The sequence below is a fragment of the Crinia signifera genome, chromosome 2 (assembly GCF_055691185.1).
Source record: "Crinia signifera chromosome 2, ASM5569118v1, whole genome shotgun sequence".
NCBI lineage: Eukaryota > Metazoa > Chordata > Amphibia > Anura > Myobatrachidae > Crinia > Crinia signifera.
In genome coordinates, this window is record NC_139218.1 from 9,139,722 (window position 1) to 9,154,268 (window position 14,547).

The 14,547-nt window shown below is 43.9% G+C and overlaps 1 protein-coding gene across 9 annotated transcripts in view; it reads right to left on the bottom strand.

The window, feature by feature from the left end:
* Positions 1-14,547, bottom strand: part of ZBTB20 (zinc finger and BTB domain containing 20) — a 759,091-nt gene that overhangs the window by 179,816 nt on the left and 564,728 nt on the right. Inside the window, exon 1 of one of the 9 annotated variants that reach the window (XM_083171556.1) lies at positions 6,419-6,492. The exons of 7 other annotated variants lie outside the window; for them this stretch is intronic. The gene's annotated coding sequence lies outside the window, so the exon portion shown is untranslated. Of the gene's footprint in view, positions 1-5,750; positions 5,894-6,418; positions 6,493-14,547 lie in introns of those variants that run through there. One more of the 9 variants, XM_083171558.1, reaches the window with a different exon arrangement.

The window sequence follows — 14,547 nt, forward strand, 5'->3', positions numbered from 1 at the left end:
GCCGGGCGTTAGCCACTAAGGGGGGCACTGAGGAGCAGGCACCAGGAGCCTGTGACTTCTGCAGTGAGCGGTAACGCACCTGCTTCTGCAGTTGTCACAGGAAAGTAGGAGCCAGCACCACAACTATGGGGGCATGATCTGACGCAGGAGCCAGATCAAAGTAAGTGCCGATATCACTGCTGCAGCAGCCGCGTCATAGGTGCAGGGTAGGGATGAAACTGAAAGTAAACTACAGTTCCTAGCAGCCCTTGCTGCAGGAAGCTCAGGGCTGCTGGGAGCTTTAATTTATTTTTAGTTTCTTCACTCAATGACAGAGTCAGTGTAATGCTGTCAGTTTTATATATATATATATATATATATATATATATATATATATATATATATATATATAGGTGACAGGAACGTGCAGCACTCCGAAGTAAATTTTCAATAGAATAAACGCTTTTATTGCAGACAACGTTTCAATATCATCGATATTTTCATCAGGTATAAAACACACACATAAAGCTCACAGTAAATGACCAGTGCAGACAATCAACCGTCATCTGTGTAATGCGCTGCCATACACACCCCCCTGCGTTCACCGGCTGGACATAGTGACAGCCCCGTTACCAAGACAACAGTTAAACAAATTTAAAAACAACAGCAAAAGATTACTACTAATTTATTCAAAAAGAGTACAGATAGAAACAATATTTTTATGTGTGTGTTTTATACCTGATGAAAATATCGACTGACTTGCGGAGTGCCCCCTGTCACCTATACTATTCAACTTGTGCGGGCACCCATACAGGAATATCACAGGAGGAAGTGCCGGACAAGCATTGCATACCTCCCAACTTCTGTGCTGATGAAATAGGGACACTTGCGCGAGCGTCCGAAAAGGGGGCGGGATGTATGCAAATGAGGGCGCAGCTTATGCTAATTAGCTGTGACCTAATTTTCATACGAGAATAGACGCTGTGCGCATGCGCACAGCGTCTATTCTATTAGATTGGGGGGTCTCCCAACTGCCACCCCCGCAGCGGGACAATGCCTGACGCTGGTGGGACAGGACCCTAAAATCGGGACTGTCGTGACAGTTGGGAGGTGTGCATTGTGTAGTGTGTGTGTGTGTGTGTGATTTTATGTGTGTAAAGGTGGAAATTTTTAGAAAAATCACAAAGCGTGACTTTTGCAGAGTCCAAGGTGTGCCAAATTGTGCCATATATGGCGCAGTAAAACCAAGATGTATGTGGACACATCTGTATATTGTACACACCATTGCAGACAGGCTGACGTGGACTGGGGGACCGTGTTTGGTGATGGGGGGGGTTTCCGAAATCCTAGTTTCAGTTACTACATTCTGGGGGTTGCAGGTGTTGTCTGCAGATCTGGGGGTCACTTATGCTATGTATGTGTAGTTGGGGGGACACTACCAACTTTGATGCCTCCGGGCACCTGATATGAACTTACGCCACTGCATACTGCACCAGCTTATATCTCTGCACTTATCACAAAATATCTCCCATCTCGGTCACTCCGCTCTACACAAGATCTGTGTCTCTCTTCTGCACGGATCACTAGCTCCCATTCACTATTACAGGACTTTCATCGGGCTGCTCCCATCCTATGGAATGCCCTTCCATGCACAGTAAGACTCTCCACCAGTCTCCAAACTATCAAGCGTTCCCTGAAAACTCACCTCTTCAGGCAAGCCTATCATATTTATATACCACACACACATAACCCTCTGAGGCACTTATGTATTATATAGCTTCCCTTCTGGACTTGTAACTTGGTGGGACTGCTATGCTATTACTGGTACCTGTCCTTGTGTCTCCCTCCTATATCCCTATAGATTGTAAGCTTGCAGCAGGGCCCTCCTACCTCCAAGTCTGTCTGTTGTTACCCAGTTTGTTTGGGTATGGATCGTTAGGTCACCAGCATTATGGTCAACAAGCATTAGGTCGACACCATTAGGTCGACATGAGTTAAGGTAGACATGCAGGAATGTCGACATGACTCTAGGTCGACAGGGTCATTAGGTCAACATGGGTAAGGTCGACATTGAAAAAGTCGACTTTTTTTTTTTTAACCGGAATGTCAAAACAGTCAACATAAACACTAAAACATAGAACCGCGCCACGTTGCACGGCTCATTGCGCACGCCATGCTTCGGGCACACTATGTTATTCTCCCTACACGCCCTAGTGGATGTAGAGTATGAAAAAAAAATCATCTTAAAAATCACTCAACCTTTTTTCATGTCGACCTTTGTCATATTGACCATTCAGAGATGTTCTCCACTCCCACTCTCCAGCCCGAACCCCCATCTACAGCCCCATGCAGATGTAATGGGCCAGCCAGTGCAAGGAGCTGCTGTGCATCCCAGCTCACGTGTGCGGATTGGGACTGGAACCCTACATGGGGCATCAACTTACATGTGCAATAAAATAAGTACAAAATATATACAGTATATAGAGAGGGAGAGAGATAGATGTCAATCAGGGTGTAAGGCTGGGGTTGATGCACATTGTGGGGTGGTCTGCCATGTGTTCCGGATCTGGGATCCCTGCTGGGGACATCATACACCACATGTATATGCACAGGGTCGGGAAGTCCACAGTATCTGTGTGTCCAACTCCCCTGGCCGGAGGCTGTGAGTCATGGATCTCACTTCTAGGGAATGTGTATAGGCTGACTCAATGCATCCTGTCCTACAGCAAATGGGAATCATTCTCTGCCACTGCCTCCCTCTCTCACTGGTGCCCCACTGTCTCTGAGGGCACTTGTATGGGGACACTGGTGCCTCACTGTCTCTGAGGGCACTTGTATGGGGACACTGGTGCCTCACTGTCTCTCTGGCTCTGAGGACACTTGTATGGGGACACTGGTGTCTCACTGTCTCTCTGGTTCTGAGGGCACTTGTATGGGGACACTGGTGCCTCACTGTCTCTCTAGTTCTGAGGACACTTGTATGGGGACACTCTGGCCAATGCCTAAATGTCTCTGAGGACACTCTTATAGGGACACTCTGGCCATTGCCTCACTAGCTCTGGCACTGTGGGCACTCGTAAGGGGACACTCTGGCCATTGCCTCACTGTCTCTCTGGTTCCGAGGGCACTCGTATGGGGACACTCTGGCCATTGCCTCACTGTCTCTCTGGTTCCGAGGGCACTCGTATGGGGACATTCTGGCTCATCCCTCAAAGTCTCTGTGGGTCTGAGGGTACTTGTATGGGACACTGTCTCACTGTCTCTCTGATTCCGAGGGCATTCATATGAGTACAGTGCGCCCATTGACTCCCTGGCGCTGTAGGCTCTCCTATGGAAAAACCATGGGCATATTTCCTGCAACACGGAGGGCAATGCTATGGGCACACTTTGGACCTGGCTCTACAATGACTTTGTATATCTGCCAGTGTGGCGTCCTATAGCAGGCCTCTGTGTATACAGTGGAGCTGCCATGCCATCCTCTCTATGCCAGGCCCGAGTACCGGAGCTTACACGGGTCCATCAGCCAGCAGAACACAATGTGTTTCTATGACTAAGTGTTTGGTATTTGTTGATGGACACAGATGTGCAGATCTCAGTGGAGCGTAAGGGAACAGAATATACGTCACTATAAATTGTAACTCCAAGGGCAGAACATCATCTTTGTGCAGCTGCTATCTGTATGTGTGTGTACAGCGGTGAATTAGGACGTCCCTGGGATGAACATGCAGCATGAACCTCAATCCGTCACCCCATCCAAGTCTGTTATAACAGGACGATGCTGGGGCCTCATCATGGTGTCCCCCTTCATTATGCGGTCATGCAGATTGCGGTATCACATGGGCGGGGGGACAGGCGGTTCAGAGCACATTGCGTCATCCTAACCACCGCACCAGGGTTGGCCTCCTAGAGGAGAACGCGTCGGGATATTGGCAGATACATTCTAGACCAAACATACAGTATGCCCCCTATTCATTCAGAACTTACTCAGAAGTGTATCGTAATAACAACAATAACAGAACAGGCATCACAATAACCAAGATGAAAACACATTAAAGCAAAACGACAGCAGCCCGCATACATCCGCCACCTGCCTCATAATATCTCCCACACTGACCCGCCCACTGCGCCCAACCACACTCATAACCTGCTCCCATTCCAGCTAAAGGGATCATTCCCAGGACGGCACCTTCAGACAATTTTACCAATTGCTTAAAAATTCCAAATCATCGTAACCCCAAGACAATTGTAGCAGAATACCACACCTCTACACCAGTGGTTCCCAACATCGGTCACCAAATACCCCTAACAGTTCAGGATTTCCAAGTCACCCACCCGGAGCACTGTGTATCACTTATACCCTTTTTTTGAGATTGCAAATGCCGGGTACACCCAGGATTTTATAGGGGTCTGTCACGGGAGTGACCAGGCATTTGCAATGTGAAGCTCCCACAGCGACCTGACACTGGTGCCTCACTAGCTGGGTCACTGATTTCATCAGTATTGTGAGACGGAGCATCACCGGGGGGAAACCACTTGGAGCTGACACTGCATCCTCCCTATAATGTGAACAGGACCTAGGTTGCTCGACCCAGGTTATCCATTCACACTGCCCACCAAACCAAGTCCGACCCAGGTAAAACCCTTCTTTTAACCCGGGTCGGATTGCCGGTTTGCTGGACCCAAGAGTTTTCAAAAGGCCCTTTCACACCGCACAGTGACTCGGGGCGACCCGACAGCAACCCTGGTCGGACATGGGTTATTTGTGCGGTCTAAAAGGGGTACAACTGTCACAACTGTGGCACACAGCTCACAGTGGGCACCCCATGTGGTAGTCACCACCAGGGACCCAACTCCAATCATCCTATTGATGGTAAGCCTGGGGGACAGCACCCTCTCACCTCTGGGTGCTAAACCCAGTCTGGTTTTATTACTTACTCATTATAAAATACATGCTAATAATAATAATAACACTGTTACAATGTTTTATTACTTTTAACCTATATGCAGTGACAGATCCAGGGGTGGAGCTGCAGCGCAGTTCAAAATTCAAACAGGGGAGCCACACCCACCGTCAGATTGGAATGGCAGTTGGTAGCAGTGGGTGTGGCTCCCCTATTTGAATTTATTATAAATCCATAACCCATCTGGCCAATAGTTCTCCACATCATACACTGCATGTCGCTAGAAGCTGAAATATCCAGCAAAGGGGCGGTACACAGGTTGCGATGCGCTAGGAGTGGTGGCAACGGTTTTTTGTGCCACCGGAGCCGAACTCCGAACTTTGCATCGGTACGATCACACGCCGCTAAGGGTAAATGCCATCCGTCAGTGCACTGCCATACAACAGGCGGCATTATACAGATATACGCATTTATAAACATGGATAATTTGCAGCATTTTGTTACAGATTTACTAAATAATAATAAAGCAAAGTTACAGTATAAAATCATTTCTGACTTTTACTTACTGCAACTTTTAAACTTTGACACACGAGGAAAAAGTTAAAAATGGAAACGGCAAGAAAATCCAAACGTATCATCGGACACAATATAAGAGCATTGTGTGTTTGACATCAGATGCAACCGAGTACAATCACGGAATCCGCTACACAAACCAGCACGGGACGGTGCCGCACAACGCACAAAAATATGTTTTATGCTTTTGGTTGTTTACTGAATGTTCCCATAGGAATGCAGCTGGCACGGAGCGAGACAACCCAACAAGCTTACAACGGGAAAACATCCACATAAAAGCAATAGAATCAGGCTTACTGTGACCCGGGCCCGTGCTGCGATGGACCCGAAACTTGCCAGGGCCTGCGGAAACCGTTCTAACAAAAATGAATAATAATGTAAATCTCATTGTAAATCCAACAAAAGGAATAAAAAATCAAAGCGAAAGTAGGACGACCCAGGGGGTAGGTGGGTCCCGGCCGCATAGGGGGAAGGGGGGGGGGGGGTGTGTTTGGCCTGGTCATTATTTGCTACCCATAACTATGGCCTTTCCAGAAGAGTTTGCTGTGACTATTCTACTTCCCCTGCAGTTTCTCTCCTCTCTCTCTCTCTTGGCCGGGCAATCCGCAGAATGCAAATGCTTGGAATAGAAAGAGATGTGAACGTCTGCCAGTATAAAACTCCAAGTGAAAGATCCACATATTCCTCGCCGAGCTCCCCCCACCCCACCCCTTCCCGTCCCTGTACCAGCACCTTGTTTGTCATGCCAAATCCGACACCCACTAGCAGCATCCGGATATCTCGCCCAACTCACACTGGGCACATGTTACACTGAAGCCAATGTGAGCGTGGATTCTCCCGAATCTGCTATCTCAGCACTAAAGAGCGACGAATCTGTCTCCTGCGTTGGTCTCCCCAGGGAGGGGCAGAGAACACCCTTTTCAAACATCTTTTGCACCTGAAAGCCGTGGATTCCCACCACTCACCGTGGCGGGCGGTCGGTCCGGTTTCCATCCGGCGATGACGCTTCGAGCCACACTCGGCAGCCTCCCGAGAGCGGTCGGCTAAGATTCTGATAATAGCTACACGCTTTAACTCAGTGATTTTTTTTTTTTTTTTTAGTTCACAGTGTTCCAGAGTGCAGGACTGGGAGGGAGGAGGAAAATTACTGGAGCCTCTTACGATTCAACTTCCACTAACCAAAAGGAAATGTCTTATTAAACAAACAACCAATAACAACAAGAAAGGAAAAAAAAACTGACATATATACATAACGGGTCCGTCTGGTCTTGCCAGGAACCTTCGTATTATTGTCATCCGATAGAAAGCTTTAAACAGCGGACATTGAGCCAACGTCTCTGGGAGATGCGTGGAAAGAGGAAAGCTGCTTTTTTTCAGAGGGGATATTTATTTTCGCACACTGTCTCCCAGCCCAGTAACAAAAATGGTCCAAATTCAACAGATTGTCCCAGTTTCCAGATTCCACGGGACGGCTAGTCAGACATGTTAACTCTATACGGACAGCAGGGGGCGGTTATTGGTGAAAACTTGCTGTAAATGTGGAAGAGACAGGGAGAGTGCTGTGCTGTGGCATGCCTGACACAGGCTGTGCTATACTGTACGTTGTGTACCATACACACATCACCACTACACAATGATATACAATAATGCACACAGTGCAAGAAGCAAGAGTGCAACCTGTTATAATCTGGTCTTGTGTTGATCAGGGGAAGAGAAACCTCCAGTGTGACAGTTGCCAAATTAACCTCCCAGGGGAAACGGAAACTCCTTCATGCTCTGGTGGTATCTTGTAACTTGCAGGTGGGGCAGATGCGACATGTGCATAGGGTGTTAGATTTGTGTCCTAGATCATATCACATCTGCCAACTTTTATGTCTTCTCTCTGGGACTAGTCCAGACAGGAGATGCTGCTGTCCAATTCAAAGGGCGTGTCATTAAAGCCGGCCCCCAATTACAACAAAATGCCATGATTAGTGGGTCCACAGGGAAGTGGTGGGACTTAAAAAACATTTGTTATTTTATGTCCCATAGTAGTGCCCTGGTTTATTTTATGCCCCATAGTACAGTAGTGCCCTGGTTTATTTTATGCACCATAGTAGTGCCCTGGTTTATTTTATGCCCCATAGTAGTGCCCTGGTTTATTTTATGACCCATAGTAGTGAAATGGTTTATTTTATGCCCCATAGTAGTGCCCTGGTTTATTTTATGCCCCATAGTAGTGACCTGGTTTATTTTATGACCCATAGTAGTGGCCTGGTTTATTTTATGCCCCATAGTAGTGCCCTGGTTTATTTTATGCCCCACAGTAGTGCCCTGGTTTATTTTATGCCCCATAGTAGTGCCCTGGTTTATTTTATGCCCCATAGTAGTGACCTGGTTTATTTTATGCCCCATAGTAGTGCCCTGGTTTATTTTATGCCCCATAGTAGTGCCCTGGTTTATTTTATGCCCCATAGTAGTGACCTGGTTTATTTTATGCCCCATAGTAGTGCCCTGGCTTATTTTATGCCCTATAGTAGTAACCTGGTTTACTTTATGCCCCATAGTAGTGCCCTGGTTTATTTTATGCCCCATAGTAGTGCCCTGGTTTATTTTATGCCCCATAGTAGTGCCCTGTTTTATTTTATGCCCTATAGTAGTGACCTGGTTTATTTTATGCCCCATAGTAGTGCCCTGGTTTATTTTATGCCCCATAGTAGTGACCTGGTTTACTTTATGCCCCATAGTAGTGCCCTGGTTTACTTTATGCCCCATAGTAGTCCCCTGGTTTACTTTATGCCCCATAGTAGTGCCCTGGTTTATTTTATGCCGAATAGTAGTGACCTGGTTTACTTTATGCCCCATAGTAGTGCCCTGGTTTATTTTATGCCCCATAGTAGTGACCTGGTTTATTTTATGCCCCATAGAAGTGCCCTGCCATTCATATTGTGCCAATTACAGTGGCCTCCAATACAAATGATGCCACGTTAGTGCCCCCTTTCCAGTATAATACTACACACAACTTATACTATAAATGTAATGTGTCACACAATTCAGGCTGGGCAATGGATAAGATCCAGGCTAATCTGGAAAATTGGTATGTAACTATATACCCGGGGTCTGTCAGGGCATGAGTAAATAATACACCCCCTCAATGTACACACACGGCATACATGTGCACCTCCTCCACAGCATCAAGCAGTGACCCTGCCAGGTTACATCAGTCAGTGCCCACCCCAAATTCAGCGGACAGAGGTCTACACTGACTTTACCGAAGGGGACAGAAATCATTTGATGGTGAGCAACCATTGGTTGATATCTCTCATGTTCAGCCTCAGTGGCCCCAACATGGGTCTAGGTGCGGTCTGAATGAGCCATCAAGGGTCGAGCAACACGGGAGTTCAGCCCTGGTAATGACCAGGGTTGAACACAGCTCTTACCCGTGTCAACTGCAGTGTGAACTGGTGTCTAGGTCGAGCGACCCGGGTCCTGTTCACAGTATGGAGGAGGCAGCACTGTCAGCTCCAAGCGCTGCCTCCTCCCAAGCCCCGGGTGACGTGTCGACACTCAGCTCCGCCCCGTGTGACGTCACCGACACTGCAATAAACCGGGTCGTGTCAGAGCTTTCAGACCGCATAGGCTGTGTCGCTCTGAGGGCGGGACCCGTGTCCTAATCCCGGGTGCGACACGGCATATGCGGTCTGGAAACAGTATAAAAGTCATTGAACAGTATGAGTTGCTTCTCAGTAGCAGTACATGTCCCCGCCTCCAGGTGTCACCATCACAGTTTCCCTGACAAGCTTCTTCACAAGTTTGGTTGTATATTATAAAGTACTTTGATAATTGTGCTACATTCTCCTGTTAAAATGTTACAAAATGTCACAAAATTGTACAGTGGATATGTCCATACACAGAGTATAACATCACTGCTGAGTATTACCTCTAACATACACTATAACAGAAGTAGTACTATGGATATGTCCATACACAGAGTATAACATCACTGCTGAGTATTACCTCTAACATACACTGTAACAGAAGTGGTACTATGGATATGTCCATACACAGAGTATAACATCACTGCTGAGTATTACCTCTAACATACACTGTAACAGAAGTAGTACTATGGATATGTCCATACACAGAGTATAACATCACTGCTGAGTATTACCTCTAACATACACTGTAACAGAAGTAGTACTATGGATATGTCCATACACAGAGTATAACATCACTGCTGAGTATTACCTCTAACATACACTGTAACAGAAGTGGTACTATGGATATGTCCATACACAGGTATAACATCACTGCTGAGTATTACCTCTAACATACACTATAACAGAAGTGGTACTATGGATATGTCCATACACAGAGTATAACATCACTGCTGAGTATTACCTCTAACATACACTGTAACAGAAGTAGTACTATGGATATGTCCATACACAGGTATAACATCACTGCTGAGTATTACCTCTAACATACACTGTAACAGAAGTGGTACTATGGATATGTCCATACACAGGTATAACTTCACTGCTGAGTATTACCTCTAACATACACTGTAACAGAAGTGGTACTATGGATATGTCCATACACAGGTATAACATCACTGCTGAGTATTACCTCTAACATACACTGTAACAGAAGTGGTACTATGGATATGTCCATACACAGAGTATAACCTCACTGCTGAGTATTACCTCTAACATACACTGTAACAGAAGTAGTACTATGGATATGTCCATACACAGAGTATAACCTCACTGCTGAGTATTACCTCTAACATACACTGTAACAGAAGTAGTACTATGGATATGTCCATACACAGAGTATAACCTCACTGCTGAGTATTACCTCTAACATACACTGTAACAGAAGTGGTACTATGGATATGTCCATACACAGAGTATAACCTCACTGCTGAGTATTACCTCTAACATACACTGTAACAGAAGTGGTACTATGGATACGTCTATACACAGAGTATAACCTCACTGCTGAGTATTACCTCTAACATACACTGTAACAGAAGTAGTACTATGGATACGTCCATACACAGGTATAACATCACTGCTGAGTATTACCTCTAACACACACTGTAACAGAAGTAGTACTATGGATACGTCCATACACAGGTATAACATCACTGCTGAGTATTACCTCTAACACACATTGTAACAGAAGTAGTACTATGGATACGTCCATACACAGGTATAACATCACTGCTGAGTATTACCTCTAACACACACTGTAACAGAAGTAGTACTATGGATATGTCCATACACAGAGTATAACATCACTGCTGAGTATTACCTCTAACACACTCTATAACAGAAGTAGTACTATGGATATGTCCATACACAGAGTATAACATCACTGCTGAGTATTACCTCTAACATACACTGTAACAGAAGTAGTACTATGGATATGTCCATACACAGAGTATAACATCACTGCTGAGTATTACCTCTAACATACACTGTAACAGAAGTAGTACTATGGATATGTCTATACACAGAGTATAACATCACTGCTGAGTATTACCTCTAACATACACTGTAACAGAAGTAGTACTATGGATATGTCCATACACAGAGTATAACATCACTGCTGAGTATTACCTCTAACATACACTGTAACAGAAGTAGTACTATGGATATGTCCATACACAGAGTATAACATCACTGCTGAGTATTACCTCTAACATACACTGTAACAGAAGTGGTACTATGGATATGTCCATACACAGAGTATAACATCACTGCTGAGTATTACCTCTAACATACACTGTAACAGAAGTGGTACTATGGATATGTCCATACACAGAGTATAACATCACTGCTGAGTATTACCTCTAACATACACTGTAACAGAAGTGGTACTATGGATACGTCCATACACAGAGTATAACCTCACTGCTGAGTATTACCTCTAACATACACTGTAACAGAAGTAGTACTATGGATACGTCCATACACAGGTATAACATCACTGCTGAGTATTACCTCTAACATACACTGTAACAGAAGTAGTACTATGGATACGTCCATACACAGGTATAACCTCACTGCTGAGTATTACCTCTAACATACACTGTAACAGAAGTGGTACTATGGATGTGTCCATACACAGAGTATAACCTCACTGCTGAGTATTACCTCTAACATACACTGTAACAGAAGTGGTACTATGGATGTGTCCATACACAGGTATAACATCACTGCTGAGTATTACCTCTAACATACACTGTAACAGAAGTAGTACTATGGATATGTCCATACACAGGTATAACATCACTGCTGAGTATTACCTCTAACATACACTGTAACAGAAGTAGTACTATGGATATGTCCATACACAGAGTATAACATCACTGCTGAGTATTACCTCTAACATACACTGTAACAGAAGTAGTACTATGGATATGTCCATACACAGGTATAACATCACTGCTGAGTATTACCTCTAACATACACTGTAACAGAAGTAGTACTATGGATATGTCCATACACAGAGTATAACATCACTGCTGAGTATTACCTCTAACATACACTGTAACAGAAGTAGTACTATGGATATGTCCATACACAGAGTATAACATCACTGCTGAGTATGAGCATTAGATCTACCATACACAGCAACATAAGTGGTACTGTGCAGCTGTGCATACAGAGTATAATATAATGACGGAGATTACATCTACCCCCCATAACTACAGAAGTGGTACTATGCATCTGTCCATACAGAGTATAATATCATTACTGAGATTACATCTACCCTCCATAACTACAGAAGTGGTACTATGCATCTGTCCATACAGAGTATAATATAATTACTGAGAATGACATCTACCCTCCATAACTACAGAAGTGGTACTATGCAGCTGTCCATACAGAGTATAATATCATTACTGAGAATGACATCTACCCTCCATAACTACAGAAGTGGTACTATGCATCTGTCCATACAGAGTATAATATAATTACTGAGAATGACATCTACCCTCCATAACTACAGAAGTGGTACTATGCAGCTGTCCATACAGAGTATAATATCATTACTGAGAATGACATCTACCCTCCATAACTACAGAAGTGGTACTATGCATCTGTCCATACAGAGTATAATATAATTACTGAGAATGACATCTACCCTCCATAACTACAGAAGTGGTACTATGCAGCTGTCCATACAGAGTATAATATCATTACTGAGAATGACATCTACCCTCCATAACTACAGAAGTGGTACTATGCAGCTGTCCATACAGAGTATAATATCATTACTGAGATTACATCTACCCTCCATAACTACAGAAGTGGTACTATGCATCTGTCCATACAGAGTATAATATCATTACTGAGAATGACATCTACCCTCCATAACTACAGAAGTGGTACTATGCATCTGTCCATACAGAGTATAATATAATTACTGAGATTACATCTACGCTCCATAACTACAGAAGTGGTACTGTGCAGCTGTCCATACAGAGTATAATATCATTACTGATAATGACATCTACCCTCCATAACTACATAAGTGGTACTATGCAGCTGTCCATACAGAGTATAATATAATTACTGAGATTACATCTACCATCCATAACTACAGAAGTGGTACTATGCAGCTGTCCATACAGAGTATAAACAGAGTATAATATAATTACTGAGATTACATCTACCCTCCATAACTACAGAAGTGGTACTGTGCAGCTGTCCATTCAGAGTACAATATCATTACTGAGAATGACATCTTCCCTCCATAACTACAGAAGTGGTACTGTGCAGCTGTGCATACAGAGTATACTATCATTACTGAGATTACATCTACCCTCCATAGCTACAGAAGTGGTACTATGCAGCTGTACATACAGAGTATAATATCATTACTGAGATTACATCTACCCTCCATAACTACAGAAGTGGTACTATGCAGCTGTACATACAGAGTATAATATAATTACTGAGATTACATCTACCCCCCATAACTACAGAAGTGGTACTATGCAGCTGTCCATACAGAGTATAATATCATTACTGAGAATGACATCTACCCTCCATAACTACAGAAGTGGTACTATGCAGCTGTCCATACAGAGTATAATATCATTACTGAGATTACATCTACCCTCCATAACTACAGAAGTGGTACTATGCATCTGTCCATACAGAGTATAATATCATTACTGAGAATGACATCTACCCTCCATAACTACAGAAGTGGTACTATGCATCTGTCCATACAGAGTATAATATAATTACTGAGATTACATCAACGCTCCATAACTACAGAAGTGGTACTGTGCAGCTGTCCATACAGAGTATAATATCATTACTGATAATGACATCTACCCTCCATAACTACATAAGTGGTACTATGCAGCTGTCCATACAGAGTATAATATAATTACTGAGATTACATCTACCATCCATAACTACAGAAGTGGTACTATGCAGCTGTCCATACAGAGTATAAACAGAGTATAATATAATTACTGAGATTACATCTACCCTCCATAACTACAGAAGTGGTACTGTGCAGCTGTCCATTCAGAGTACAATATCATTACTGAGAATGACATCTTCCCTCCATAACTACAGAAGTGGTACTGTGCAGCTGTGCATACAGAGTATACTATCATTACTGAGATTACATCTACCCTCCATAGCTACAGAAGTGGTACTATGCAGCTGTACATACAGAGTATAATATCATTACTGAGATTACATCTACCCTCCATAACTACAGAAGTGGTACTATGCAGCTGTACATACAGAGTATAATATAATTACTGAGATTACATCTACCCCCCATAACTACAGAAGTGGTACTACAGTATGCAGCTGTCCATACAGAGTATAATATAATTACTGAGATTACATCTACCATCCATAACTACAGAAGTGGTACTATGCAGCTGTCCATACAGAGTATAATATCATTACTGAGATTACATCTACCCTCCATAACTACAGAAGTGGTACTGTGCAGCTGTGCATACAGAGTATAATATCATTACTGATAATGACATCTACCCTCCATAACTACAGAAGTGGTACTGTGCAGCTGTGCATACAGAGTATAATATCATTACTGAGATTACATC